This window comes from Bombus huntii, chromosome 18, assembly GCF_024542735.1.
Source record: "Bombus huntii isolate Logan2020A chromosome 18, iyBomHunt1.1, whole genome shotgun sequence".
Taxonomy (NCBI): domain Eukaryota; kingdom Metazoa; phylum Arthropoda; class Insecta; order Hymenoptera; family Apidae; genus Bombus; species Bombus huntii.
Genome location: NC_066255.1, coordinates 1,816,037 through 1,831,644, shown reverse-complemented (window position 1 = coordinate 1,831,644; position 15,608 = coordinate 1,816,037). Strand labels below are relative to the sequence as shown.

The window sequence follows — 15,608 nt, the reverse complement described above, 5'->3', positions numbered from 1 at the left end:
AAATTACACTCAACGGAGTTCCATATTTCTATAATTTTATCTTTCAATACTTGCTTTGTGGTTATCTGAAATTTATTTAATCTTTTTCCGATTCCAGCCCATAAATTTTCAATCGGATTTATGTCTGGACTTTGCGGTGGAATAATTAGCATGCGTGGTGTGTTATATACGATTCATTCTTTCGCAATTCTAGCAGTATGCTTAGGATCATTATCTTGTTGGAAGTGGAAATCTTCCAATAATCCTAATTTACAGGCATTTTCTTTAAGGTTAGTTTTTAAAATATTTAATTACTTATATTTATCAAGTATTCCATCAATAAATATCAAATTTCCGGTGCCACTGGAGGCCATGCACCCCTACACCATAACCGATCTACCTTCGTGTTTCACTGTTTGATGTAACAGTCGAATTTCCAATTCTGTATTTGGTTTTCTCCACACATAGTTTTGACCATCCGGGCCAAAAATGTTAAACTTTGACTCGTTCGAAAAGATGACTTTGTCCCAAAAAGAATTATCTTTATTAATATAGGTTTTTGCAAAAGTCAATTTTTTTTATGATTTACCGCATTAATATATAGCTTGTTTCGCGGTAATGAAAATCATTGTTTCGTAAGATTCGTCGACATAATTCCGGGTGAACTTCTTCATGAAACATATCAGCTACCATACTTGCGAGTCGAGGAGCGGATGAAGTAGGATTCTTTTTAATTCGCGAATGATAACTTTCTCCTCTGTTCCAGACAATTTCTTTGGTCGACCTGATCGAGCTTTGTTTGCAGGTGTTCCTTCATTCTTTCACTTTTTATGATATAATATATTGTGGACTTACTTCTGTTCACAATTCCGGCAATCTCGTTATATGATTTGCCGTCCTCATGTAATTGGAATATTATTTCTCTTTCACGCCTTTCTGTTTCACACTTTTTGGTATTTTACTTTTATGTTTTACTTTTACGTTACCGTCTGTTACTCCCCGAGGCTTACTATAAGCCGTGTTCCTAACCGTCTCCCTTGGTACTACAGTGTCGCAGACAGATCGTCTTACATGACCGGCGAGGTATACACAATATAGCGATAAGCGCATAGTTGTCGTCCAGCAGCGAGTTCGAAAAAACATCGTTCGCCTTCGGTCTGTTATTTTACCTACACAGAAAAAGGTGGCATACGTGATCATAGGCGCGAACGGTTGCGGGACCCGAGCGTGGTGGGAGTCGTCTCCAAGAGGAGACAAAGGAAAAAATCGAAGGGCAATCAGTATTATACGAGGATTCAAACCGAATGCATCGAAAGGTTCAGAGAAATAAAATCAAGTTCGCTTAGTCAAACTAATATGTCGAGAAATATTATAAAGTCGAGTCAAATTGTAATAATAAACTAATTGTATCATCGTTAAATCATTTGTAACGTGTTAATTATAATCTTAAATATTGTTGAAAATAGAAGCTTATATTAACCCTATTAATTCTGTGTTACAATCATTTGAACTACCTCTCTTATCCTAATCGAAACAGGGGAACGACTGGTTCGCGGCGTCGACTATCGAAATCGTAGCGAGAATTGACGCCCCTCGCGATCGCGTCTCTCCGCGAACGGTAGTAACACTGTTACTGAAACGACATCTTAACATCAAGTGAACGTACCAATATTTTTATTTAGCAATGATGTTTACATTCGGTGCAAACGAAGATGAAAAACTATCAGCAGTGTTACAGCGTTCGAATACTTTTGTGTGAAGATACCAAATTGTTTTAACAAATTAGTTTATTACACCTCAATTTACTAATTGAAATTTGTAAGTGTAAACGTTCGAATACTTTCCTCAGCCGCTGTACATATCATTCGAATAATCACGAGTGCTATTAACATTATAAAATACAGAAAAGTAACGAGTCTTAAGCGACGAAGAAAAGAAGGAAAATTACGAAGAAACTTCTCCAGCCTCGTATAATGATCACATGTGATATACTTTGTCCGAATACATGCTGCGTGCTCACATATGAGACTCGAGATTTAAAGAACTTTAAAGAGCATACAGCGAGAAATTGAAAAAGCATCCGCGATGCATGCAGATAGACGAGACGACAGTTGTCAACGTTTTACGCGATCAAAAGGGAAAGTTGAATGGGCGGATGGGCAAAGGGAAAAGTCGACGGTTGGCGCACAGAAGACGCGGCTAGTCTACGAATCGAAATTGAAACCGTTGTGTTGGAGACCGTAAACTGGGAATAGCTGGCTGTAGCATGTCGTGAAATCTTATCGCGAACAACGCTTTGCATTTGCAAAGTGATAAATCGTGAGTTGTAACCGGAATCATTGAAGCGTAGGATTATACACGTGCACTTTCAAATTTGTATAAATCTCGCTGAGTAACAGTTCGTAATGTGATATGTTATTTAAAATATGTGATAAACAACCAAATACTTTTGCGTAACTACAAACGATGATTAGGTTATGTTAGTTTTGCATAAAACGATCACAAATCATCATCGACATATTTCCATGTTCCTATTAGAACGTGCGTTAAAAGCCAGTACACCAATTTCTACTGTGTGGCGAATTACAAGCAGCAGGCGTGGTAATACGTGATTAATGTACGCGTTAAACGCGAGTCAGATTTCCAATATCGACAGAAGAGGCGATATTTTGCAAAATCTCCAGACCCAACAAAATGATTTTCCACAGAGTGCGGTTACGATGTCTGCACACAAATACTGGACTACGCAAAAGCAACGTGTAGCAAAGCAGAGTTTACATTTCGACAAAAATATTTGATAAAAAGATATAGTACAATGTAATGTATCTTGAAACCATATTTCTATTTTTCTGATGTGCTTTTGTAGCAATGTGACTGCTGTTTCTGCATTGGTGTGCCTGACTAGTACAGCTGTGTCGTCCGCGAATGTCAGTATTTTGCTGTTGGTAGCCCTGCCTTAATGTCTTTTACTTCAGAATATACATCCTTTATTTTTACTGCAAAGGTTCTGTTGTTTAGGTATGATTTGAACAAGTGGTGGATTTGTTCCGGGAAGTATTTTTTGATTGTTCGTAAGTGGCTTTCATGGTTTAGCATGCAATAAATTAATACAGTGCACTTTGTAATCAACTGTCTGGTTTGCAACTGTTTTCCTCCGTCAACCGGCTGATAAACCGCGTGTTTTTGCACGCGTACGTTCGCAATATTTTACATACAAACGAAAAATGCGCTAGCGATAGTTTATTTATAAATGGTGGCGATCAATTTCGTTTTCCGATATAGCAATTTTTCTATGGTCGGACAATGAATGTATTCGGAAACTTACTGTTGCCAAGTGAAATTTTATATTTTGTCTTATCGTCGTTTGAACGAAAATCCCATATTGACGATGTTACGCAAAACCTACAATTTTCGAAGCAACTGCAGTTATTTGTAATTAGACTACGAAGGTTTGTTAAGTCTCGCCGTTTATGGGAAATTTAAAAGCGCAAACGTGCACAGGTCGCATGTAATGAATTCGCGCAGAAATGTGTAAAATATTCCAAGTATGGTCCTCGTGATAATATTTAACGCGTGAAATAAATCTCTACTTCGTTTGCATTTTTAATTGTCCTCGGAAAAATATTTTTTCTTTGCATAAACATCCACGGCCTATCCATAATATCCTACGACAATGAAACAACTGAAAATGAACGTAGAAATAAATAAACTTTTATAGCAACAGCAGTTTATTAAAAATCATTGGAACATCTTCATCTCAACGACCATCGACATAATCATTTTCAAGCAAAAAGCAAATGTTCTATTTACAATGGAGCACGTGCTACTTGCTGGCTGATCCGTGTCGTTCAATTAACCAGTAAACGAATGATAAAAGGCTTATCTAGGATTATGAATTAAATCAGATTAACCTCCGCCTCCGCGGGGGATATTGCGATCAATCCGCAGTTAGATCAAATCGGCTAGACATCCATTACCGCCGTGGCGTGGCGCGGCGTGGCGCGGCGAGGCGTGGTGCGGCGTGGCGCGGCGCGGCGTGGCGCAACCCATCGTCAGGAAAGGACTGAGACAAATCGAGCAAAAACGGGTGGAAGGGGAAGAGCCAGTCCGGTTCAGTAGCTTTAAGCAAATAGGAAGTTCGAAGAGCGGAGAATCTAGTCGGATAAAAATATACCGGGATTCCGACGATATTAAAATTATTTGTCCTCCAAGTGTAGTCTTTCGCAGCTCCTGGCAAATGAGGCACATTGATCTGCTTCTTTTTGATACCGTTTTTACTACAGAATTAATAAACTAAACTTTCGTGAAGACTTTTGTGACTCGTTTAAAAGAATTCTTCGATGGATTGACGTATTGGTTGAAAATTTCGAATAGCTTCTCGATTATGGTTATTTTGTTATTAATTAAGTTTGTTATTAATTTGAAATTAAATTGTGGATGAAGAAAGTGTAGGATATATCTGGAATAGCGAAGTATGCAAAAGCTACTATCGTTGTCTAACTTGTGACATCGCCAATAATAATAGTGTAGTATCGTGGACAAATGGCCTAAGAAATATCGGGTGAACCATGAAGTAGTCGTGAGTTGACAGTCGAATGGAGTAATCGTGAGTTGAGAGTCGAGTTGTGAGGATTCAAGTTATGAGTTGACAGTCGAGTGGTGGGGAGTCGAGTTGTGAGGGGTGGGGAATTGAGTTGCCGAGTTGTTATGAGTTGTAAACTATTACAATAGTTGTGAGATTTGAATTAACTATTTAGTTATCTTAGTTATATCACATTACTGTATTTATTCACGTTAAATAACCATCGTTTCCTGTTTAATCTATTGTAAATAAATCTATCGATCAATAAAATTATCATATAGGATAGATATCATTGGAAACCCTAATCTCTAATATTTATAAATAAATAAAATAAATCCTATACTATGTATACGTGTCTTTGCACATACTCGATTGAAACATCGGTAAAACGAACCAACGATAAGCCACAAAATATTATCTCTTTGTTATTGAAACTTTTATAAAACCTAAATACCTACAATGTAGAAAGTTGCGTTTAACATTGTTACATTCTCTAGGCTTATGATCAAAGAGTTTCTATAATTTAAAAAAATATTACAATTAGAATCTCGGTAGATAATCGTTTTATATATCCGCCAAGTATTATAGGAACCATTACACTCTGAATATTTTGATATATTTTTTCATATTATGTGCAGCTTGCGTAATGTTGAACTTTCGAAATTCTGTGAAATTTGTGAATTCTCATAAAAAATTTACAACGATTTTGTAGCACGACAACGTCGCTCAAAAGTAAAACACGTTAAAACTCGAAAGTCAATATTTTTCACGCGTGTCTCAGATTCTCCTGTCGTGAAGAAATTTCTTCGCTGTTTGTACTTTTTACGCGCGTACGCTAACAAACAACTGGGAAATAAACAAAATTGCAACTTCACATTGTAATGTATACGACAAGTTGGACAATTACCAACATCAGGTAATTCGCGTTACTTTTATTCAAAGGCAGCCAGGTCTCAGCTGAAATTTTTTTTTTAAGAGATTCTTTTAACCCGTTTACATGACACGTTAGTTTTTCAACAACCGTGTGAAAACGGTTTTTCCGTAATTAATCAAAAAATCATTTTTCCAACTGCTTACTATTGGGTTGGCAACTATGTGATTGCGGGTTTTGTCATTAGGTGGTATTGCCAACGTATAGGTAGTTGCCAACCCAACATTACACGTTAAAATCTCAATCTCGAAGATGAATATCTGCATCTCGGCAAGGCTAGGTTTTCTGAAACTTCAACCGCATATAGATAACATACCAAATGACGTATCGTTTGAGTTCCAAAGAAATGATAAGAAAATCAATGCATCAAGAATTTTAGCACATTGGCAAAAACACGACGATGCACAACACGCGTGATGTTTCGTGTCACATGTGAACGCGAGAAGAAGGATAGCAGGCGACAAATGGCCGCACGATGGATGTGCGAGAGGGCGCGATTAATCGATGCGATGCGATGTTAAGTGCGTTATAATGACGATCGCCAGCAGGGAAATTCGAATCTCGCAAAATAGCCTGTCGAAAAGCCGGGGATTCTCTTGGCGTATTATATCGAGGCCTTGGCCAATAATTCAATGACGATTGATCCGTGCGCGCCATCGATGCCGACAGAAAACTTAATGACGTTCGTAATCTGCCAGTCAATCTTTTTCATCTTGGACAAATCGACGATTGATAAACGAAAATTCAAGGTAAATTCGACTGCAATCAATTTCATGGTCGTTATCAATATGAATCTGCAAGTGTAATTAAGATATTTCTATAATAAAGACATGTTGAGGTTAGGATAGAATTTTAAGCTAATTACGAGCCCGCTAACTTATAACAAAATTTCAATCTCGTCTTTTATATTTCATCGACACGTGGTAGAGTAGTTGCAAGTAACATAGTTCGGAATAGTCAAATAAAAAGTGAAAAGTGAAAACTCGATAGAATAGGAAAAAGGTAGAACGAAACGCAGATTTCAGGTTTGACTGAATGTGTGGTTAATATATTCGTTGCTATTGGTACGTATTTTTTTATTGTTAGAGAAATTGGGTTTCTCTTTCGCATCATCGCTCAGTATTTTATTCTGCAAACTATTAGGTTGGCAATAAAATGATTGCGGGTTTTGTCAATACCACCTAATGACAAAATCCGCAATCACTTAGTTGCCAACCTAATTATTTCAATTATTTCAATTTCTTTATTTCAATTTATTTTATTTCAATTACTTTGTTCCCATAGTCTATTTTTGTTCGTATGCACATTTGATAAAGAGATTTATTATTATGTAGATTAAAAGCGATTTTGAAAAAGTCTTAAGCGTCACGAATCCAATTTCTCTCCAACTATCAAGTTTCTCTCTATAATTCGATAGATTAGTATGTACATATTTCGAAGTAAGCATTTTTTTCAATTGGATAACGTAAATAACAATGAAGAAATTTCAAAAGGGAAATGAAATTAAAGGATATAAAATGGTGGATACGTGGTGCGCACAGTCGAATCGCATTACGATAATTTACCGAAGCCCCTTCCATCATTATGATAATCAGACAGGAGGGAACATGTCCCACTAATTAAATTGCCAACACGCGTAAGATGCACTCGGACATCGGCCATCGATTATCTGCGTAGCACGCAATTAATCTCGACCCATTATTAATTCCTTCGTAGCCAATGATCGCGTTAACCACCCCATCTACGATAACTCGCATAACCTACTGTCGTTGCTAACTATATTCGCCTGGTCAACTATTGCTCGATTGAATAAGCTTTAAGGAATATTCTTTAGCATTTTTTAGACGGAAAACTGTTTTTGACCTATTTAAAAAAAATAAACCGTAGGATACAGTCCAGAATTAAACCATTTGTAACAAACTAAACGAGATAATAAAATTGTTTAGTGTAGAAAAATCGCGAAAAATTAATTGATAATTCAAGTTATCCTGAATGTTTTTAGTTACACTGTGCAAAACAGTTTATCTGTACGATTCTTTTATTTAATAGATTTTAATAGATATTTAATAGATTTTAATAGATTTAATAGATTTAATAGATTTATTTAATAGATTTTTTTTAGAGTTTATAGTAGTAACTTTTTAATTATCTTCCCCCGCACTGTATAAGCAACTTCTTCAACGACATACATATGCAAATTCTATAGAATTCAAACTACCCGCCAATAGACATATTTACTTTTGCTTTGTTTTACCGGCAGTCATTTTACTGAATAAGACGTAATTTAGGACTTAGGAAATCGATTCTCGATTCGATAGGTAAAATTTCTAGTAGATTTGTTATTAATGGTTATTGTATATAATTCAATTTATTTCCAAAATAAACTCGATTTTCCAGAATCCATCGACTTAATTGTCCCAAGGATTTACGTTATTACAAATCGATTTTCTCTACGCCATGCCGTCTACGTTATCCTCCGTACCTCCATGAACGAAAACACAAAACATGAAAGAATAGAATGTGTAGAATTTATAATAAAATCAGAAGATGAAGTGGATTACATTTTCCCACTGGAATTGTCAACACAAGGAAGGTAGGTGTAAATTTTATAGCATTCAAACTACCTGCTAATGGACATATTTACTTATGCTTTGTTTTACCGACAGTCATTTTACTAAATAGGTTAGATCACGAGAGAAGAACGGTAATTTAGGACTTAGGAAATCGATTCTCGATTCGACGGGTAAAATTTCTAATAGATTTGTTATTAATGGTTATTGTATGTAATTTAATTTATTTCCAAAATAAACTAGATTTTCCAGAATCCATCGACTTAATTGTCCCAAGGATTTACGTTATTACAAATCGATTTTCTCTACGCCATGCCGTTGAACGTTATCCTCGATACCTCCATGAACAAAAACACAAAAGATGAAAGAATAGAATGTGTAGAATTTATAATAAAATCAGAAGGTGAAGTGAATTACATTTTCCCACTGGAATTGTCAACACAAGGAAGGTAGGTGTAAATTTTATAGCATTCAAACTACCTGCTAATGGACATATTTACTTATGCTTTGTTTTACCGACAGTCATTTTACTAAATAGGTTAGATCACGAGAGAAGAACGGTAATTTAGGACTTAGGAAATCGATTCTCGATTCGACGGGTAAAATTTCTAATAGATTTGTTATTAATGGTTATTGTATGCAATTTAATTTATTTCCAAAATAAACTCCATTTTCCAGAATCCATACACATATAATGAAGCAGTAGAAGAAACAGTAACTGACAACTACTCCAAGAATATCCTGAAATAATTGATTTTACCAGAGAGCAGATTTAATATGTATGCAGCTCTTCAGAACTCGCGTTATCCAAGTAGACCAATACGACCATCCCGCTGAATCACCCAGATACACCTGCTGGGATAACATTGCCGTCACTATCGTGTCTCTTTCACGCAGCACGCGCGAAAGCTCGCGTGCACCTTCTTCATTCTGTCCGTTTGACTCCGAAGCTTCTCCATCCTTTACCTTTGCCTTCGCTGTTAGTCGCGCGCGTCTCTTGCCATTCTTCGCGTATCGTATTTACGTTATATAAGCTTGGCTTGTGCTGACAATGCACGGAGAACCGTAGTGTCTGTTCGTTATCTCGCGCGTTGAAAAAGCCAGATGCACCGGCGACAATGCTTAAGATCCGACAAAGAATTTCGCCCTGGCTTCTAACTTTTGTGACTGGTCGTCCTCCTTTTTCTCCTGTTTCATCCTCTGTCTTTCTTTCTCTGTATTCTCTGTCTGTCTGTCTGTCTGTCTCTCTAGGTTCTTCAATCTGTTTGTGCCTGCTCTCATCTTTTTCTTCCCTCGTTTCTTTCTCTTCTCTCAAGCCTCTTCCTGTGCCTGCGCTCTCTGTCCATTTCTTTCTTTCATTTCTTGGTTTCTTCTTGCTTTCTCCTCGTTGTTTGATGCAAGAAACGTGACACGGGCCGCTGCAGCACGAGTCAAAGCGTCTCACGCGTAATTTAACTTCAGCTTCGGTAAACGCAACTCGACGACACACAGTCGTGTTTCTACCCCTTTGTGCCATGGTCACGAGCCTGCTTCGGCCGTCCACACGACTTTCACTCGACCACCGCGGACACGTAGACAGCCCTTATCCTTTGGCGGGACACCGAAAGCCTGGCATTCCTAGGACTTTGCCCGGGATATGTATTTGCGACTCTGATGGCTACAGAGTCACGTGTCTCGAATAAAATACAGCTCCGTCCAGACGATATCCAAGCAGCCGCATATGAGCTCCACGTTCCGCGTTATATCGCGCTACGATGTTTTATTTATCAAATTTGAACGGGCCTTTCTCATATTCCCAGCACTGGCGAGACGTTGAACCACTCTTGAGCCCGGTATATCGGTAATGTTAACGCTAAAGCAACACACAGTGGATAGAACACACGTGGCACACCGTTCATTGTAGCATTTATATTTTAGTTAATCGAGCCTGATTATGTTAAATTACGTGCCATTTAAGGCACTGATTTAAAAAACGCTTCATTGAAAGATAAGAGGTTGTGCGTGTAATTTCTAGAGCCACTGTGAGATTGAAGGTACTTCGTGATTAATTCTTGTTTTTTTTTCTAATTACGCACTTCTTACGTATAGCTCGTCGTTTATTTTAATTAAATTATTTATTTATATTTTATAAATTATTATATAAATTATTATATAAATTATTATATTATTATATAAAGATTATAAATTAAAAATGTTGAGGTTTTTTTATATTTTGGAATAGAGAGAGTTAGCGCGTGGATGAATGTATTATAGAAATTCTTTATTCAGAAATGTTAGAAATTAGGATTTCCAGTGATTTCTATCCTATGTGATAATGTATTGATAGATGAATTTATTACAGTGAATGAACAGAAAACGATGATTATTTAACTTGAACTTAATGCAGTAGTGTGATATCACAGCTCTCGATTAACGACTCTTCACTCTTGGCTCCCCGGTGGCTAACTGAACATCAACAGCTGCGGTGTCGAAATATATTGATGACCGTTAGGCCTTTTGAAGTTTCCCGACCCTTTCGGCTTGTCGGCATTTGCGCTTTATCGTCCACATTGTCTGTATGTCAGAGATCTTTCCGTGGTATTATAATAGAGACGAAAGAAGCCGCTGAAAGGGAATCGTTATACCAAAAACTAAACGCTAGAGGAGATGTACAGCTTTCCTTGAAGTGAGATCCGCTTGAACAAAAAACAGAAGAAGACGTAGAGGATTGAAACATGAAAAGGGACAATCGATTGTATGAATGGCCGATGGGATAAGAGATGTCGCTGCTATTTTCCTCTCTCGTGTACTTCTACGCTTTATATATGAGGTACGTTACGCGTAGCACGTAAAAGATTCACGAAGCACTCGAAAAGTCTCTGCTGACCGTTTTGCAATTCCCTAAGACCGGATATTTTATAAGAAGCAAATATTAAGATATTTCAAAGGAAGCAAAGTAGTTTCTACCAAAACAACGAATATTTAGAACAATCGAAATCATTATTGAGTATTAATATTGTAGTATCGTGGCTTAAGAAATACCGGGTGAACCATAAACAATACTGCGAGAAGGTCTAAGTGCCGTTAGGCTGTTTTTATCGGGTGGTCGTTACCTGAAGAGTCGAGTGGGGGAGTTGTGAGTTGAGAGTCGAGTTGAGCAGTTGGCAGTTGACAGTCGAGTGGGGAGCACGAGGCGGGTATGGGTTCTCGGGGCGTAGGACCACGCCCTGGGAAACCCCGATGTATCTGATATTCCCCTATAGTCGGGTGGCGGCTGGTCGGTGCCTTTGGTACCCGTCAGCTCGCCGATCAGGTGCGGAGAATTTCGGAGAAGTTGGTGGGCCCATACCTGTCAAGACCACTCACCTCACCTTCTCGTGGGGCTCCCCGTCACCCTGCGCCGGCCTTGACCGGGGTAGGGTGCGAAAGATTGAGTGGCACCAGGACGGGAATCTCGAGGACGACCAGGCACAAATAAAAAGAGAAAAATGGATAGACGAACAAAAGAGAAATACGTTTACGGTGCAGGGGAGGGAGACCCCAGTACCGGCGCAGTTGTGGGTTGTCAAGTGGGCCCCGCTGCGTCGTTGTCTCGCGGCCGCGGCCGTTCGAGGGTGGACCGCCAGGCCCTCGAACGTGTTTCTACGCCTGGCGAGACGCGGGACGACGCGATGGAGGTTGCGGAGGAGCCTCTAAACAGGACGAAGCGAGGTTCGTCGAACAGGTTGAAGAGCGAGTTTCTCGCCCCGGCCGCGGTGGACGACGACTTCGCAGGAATGCGGGCGCTGCCGAGGTCCGACGACGAGGAATCGGTCGCCTCGGTCGCCACGATGGCGTCGCGTTCGTCGACGACGTCGAGGAGCAAGAAGAGGAGAATCGCCGTGACCACCCCGGAACGTGTCCGAGGAGCTGGCGTTACTGATCAGGACGAGCTCCCCAGCGGACGTCAGTGCAGGGTTTACCATGCACGTCTCCCAGATAATGAGGGTTGCGACGATATCGTCGAACCTAAAGGAGACGTACATCAAGGCCCTGAAGGAGGCGGCCAGCTTCATCACGGCCGCATGGAAGCACGAGTCGTCCGTGAGGACGAGACCGACGCGCGACAGTGACACCGCAATGGCGAGGCTCACGGCGCTGGAGGATGAGAACGCCGCCCTTCGACGAGAGGTGTCGAAGCTGGCTGCTCGGGCCGGCGAGTGCCCGCGGTGTTCCGGCCATGCTTGCGAGACCGGCCGGGAGAACACGATTGACAGAGCGCACTTCGTTGCCCTGGAACGGATGGTGAAGGAGATGAAACCATCCATCATCAGGGCCATCGAGGAACGGCTCGGGGGAGAACAACAATGACGACGACGTACCCCAGATGCCCAGCGCAGCACCGAGGGCTCTGCCAGTCCTCAACCCACCCAACCGACATCGCTCCAGAGGGAGCAAGAGGGTGGAGAGTGGAGGGTGGTGGAGAAGAAGAGGAAGAAGAGAGGGAAGCGGAAGAAGACCGTGGCACCGCCGCCGCCGCCGCCGTCGGCGAGATCGGCGCGACCAGAGGCGGACTCGGGTCCGCGTGGATAAGATGTCCGGTGGCGGGGGCCCGGAAACTAGCCCAGGCAGGGAAGATAGCGCTGGGCTGGTCGACCGCGAGGGTGACGGCTATACCTAAGCGGCCGCTGCAGTGCTTCAGGTGTCTGGAGCTCGGACACGTGCGAGCGACCTGCGTGTCCACGGTCAATCGCGGGCACCTGTGCTACAGGTGCGGCGGGAGCGGGCACCGCGCCAGAGGCTGTCCCGCCTCGGCGCCCAAATGCGCGGCGTGCGACGCCTCGATGCCGCGCTCCGTTCCGGGCGGTGGACGCGATCGCGGCGTCTATTGGTGGATGCCGGAGACCGCGGAGATGCGCGAGACGTGCGTTCGGGCCCGCCGAAGATACCTGAGGGCCCGACGTCGCAGGCTGACTCGCGACGAGGAAGAGATCTCCGTCCGCTACGAGGCGTACCGAGAGACCAGACGAGCCTTGCAGAGGGAGATCAAGTCGGCGATGGCTCGGTGCTGGAACGAGCTGATCGACGCGGTCGACTCCGACCCGTGGGGGCGGCCTTACAAGGTGGCCACGAAGAAGCTGCGATACTGTGGATAACGGCCTACGACTCCGTCCTTCGGTGTCCCATGCCGCCGGGCACGGGGATGGTCTGTTACGCCGACGACACCCTGGTGCTGGCAGGGGGACGGTGGTGGAGCGACACCGCGAACCTTGCGGAGGACGCCGTGGCATGCGCGGTACGCGCCATCAAGAGACTGGGCCTGACGGTGTCGCCGGCCAAGTCCGAGGCCTTGTGGTTCTTCGACCACCGACGCAGAGGAACCCCTCCGCCCGGACTGTCGTCGCTGACTGTCGACGGAGAGGAGGTCCCGGTGAGACGCCACATGAACTACCTGGGTCTCACCATCGACAGCCAATGGACCTTCGAGCCCCATTTCGAGCTCCTGGTTCCGAGGGTGACGGCCGCGGCGAACGCTCTGTGCGGTCTCCTGCCGAACATCTCCTGCGGAGCAGGAGCTGGAGTCCGTCGACTCTACGAGGGGGTGATCCGGTCCCGAGTACTGTACGGGGCCCCGGTGTGGGCGGAAGACCTGGCGGCGAGCCGGCGCAGCCTGATCGCGCTGAGGAGACTGCATAGGATGACGGCCATTCGCATCGCCAGGGGATACAGGACGACGTCGTACGCGTCGGCGACCGTGCTGGCGGCGTCGCCCCCGTTCGAGCTGCAGGCCCTGGCGCTCCGACGGGTGTACGAACACCTGAGGGGTTCGAGCTCGGACGGGCCGCTATCCCCGAACACCCGGGAGGAGGCCAAGCTGGAGATCTGGGGGCGATGGCGCTCTCGACTGCTGGAAGAGGAGTTCGCGCCGTGCTTCCCAACCGGGACGCCTGGAGAGAGCGAGGCGGGGTACCGCTGACATTCCGGGTGACGTAATTGCTCACCGGGCACGGAGTGTTCGGCGAGTGCCTGCTGAGGATCCGCAGAGAGGTGACGTCCACCTGTCACCATTGCGAGGAAGAGGAGGACACGGCGCAACACACGCTGGAGTTTTGCCCGGCGAGGGCGGAACAGCGACGCGTCCTGCAGCTCGAGATCGGCGAGAGGTTGGCCCCGGAAGCGTTGGTGGAGGCCATGCTCAGAGGGCGTCGGGAGTTCGCCGCCGTTCGCACTTTCTGCGAGCAGGTGATGCTTGCGAAGGAGCGGGCGGAAAGAAACAGGTTGAGAACGCGGCATCCTTCGAGGACGACGCAACAACAACATCGGAGGAACACCACGCGCCAGAGAGGCGCGACGCCGCCACCGGCGCCGCCACGGCCACCGTAGGAGCGTGATGAACCAGGAAGAGGCGTTAGGGGGTGTGGTCCCCCCCTAACGGCCCAAGGAAGCCTCCCTTCAATAACGACAGGGAGATAGACGCCCGGGGGTAACCGGTAGTAATTCGGGAGGGATCCCGGGTACATCTCGACTCAGGCGTCAGGACAGACCACCGTGGAGTTTTAGTCGGTAAGAGTCCGACACTACCCGCTAGCGGGTGTCCGTGAGGAATTCTCCACGTTAAAAAAAAAAAAAAGTTGACAGTCGAGTTGAGCAGTTGGCAGTTGACAGTCGAGTGGTGAGGAGTCCAGTAGTGAGGAGTGGAGAGTTGTTATGAGTTGTAAACTATTACAATAGTTGTGAGTTGTGAATTAACAATTTAGTTGTCTTAGTTATGGCACATTATTGTATTTAGTTCACGTTAAATAACCATCGTTTCCTGTTTAATCCATTGTAAATAGATCTATCGATCAATAAACTTATCAGATAGTTTAGAAATCATTGGAAACCCTAATTTCTAATATTTCTAAATAAATAAAAAAAATCCTATAATATTTAATCAGCCGTACAACTGTCGTTGTATAAGTTAGAATATTCCTGAATATCTGATATTCGAATATGTGGCGCGTGGTTTGAATAATTTATCTTCCTCCTGTAACAGGTTAATGCTCCTTTATCCCTGTGATCCTGCAAAGAATCCAAAGCAGATGTTCGTCATCAATCAAGATGTATGTAATGATTAATCCATCACGTATATCATCGCACTGCGAGAGTCGTCACAAACATCGTAAAAGCTTCTAGAATTCTAGAACACGACAAACAGCAATAAAGATCCGAGCTATATTCTTTTGTACAGCTTCCACAGTCTGATTCTCAGACCTTTGACGATATCGAGGAAAGTTTACGAGACCTGAATGATCTTGAAAATAGTCCAATAACACGAAATGGAATTACATCGTAATCGTGGCAAATTCGACATTTTAAAATGTGTTACAGTCATTCGTGCTTTATTTTTATGATCGCTCTTTGATTTCCTAAAATTCTCTATGTAGCTTTTTTTATATCTAGTACTGCGTTTCGTATAACCTTTCCAAAACTTATTTTCCCTAACCCCAACCTAACGCCAACCTAACCTCAAAACTTACTTTCTCTTTTTCAGCAAACTTCTCACCTTTTGTCAATCAGATGTAAATTTGCGAACCACGTTAATCTA

General features: G+C 43.0%; 1 protein-coding gene and 1 long non-coding RNA gene across 3 annotated transcripts in view; one reads left to right on the top strand and one right to left on the bottom strand.

Moving 5' to 3' along the window:
• Nucleotides 1-10,166, top strand: part of LOC126875462 (uncharacterized) — a 114,753-nt gene extending 104,587 nt beyond the window's left edge. For both annotated transcript variants that reach the window (XR_007693467.1, XR_007693466.1), the window contains 6 exons: nucleotides 98-6,241; nucleotides 7,890-8,085; nucleotides 8,159-8,235; nucleotides 8,315-8,511; nucleotides 8,585-8,661; nucleotides 8,741-10,166. This is a non-coding gene — a long non-coding RNA (uncharacterized LOC126875462). The remainder of the gene's footprint in view (nucleotides 1-97; nucleotides 6,242-7,889; nucleotides 8,086-8,158; nucleotides 8,236-8,314; nucleotides 8,512-8,584; nucleotides 8,662-8,740) is intronic.
• LOC126875450 (tyrosine-protein kinase Btk29A-like) overlaps nucleotides 1-15,608 on the bottom strand; it is a 216,335-nt gene that overhangs the window by 1,262 nt on the left and 199,465 nt on the right. The window lies entirely within an intron of this gene.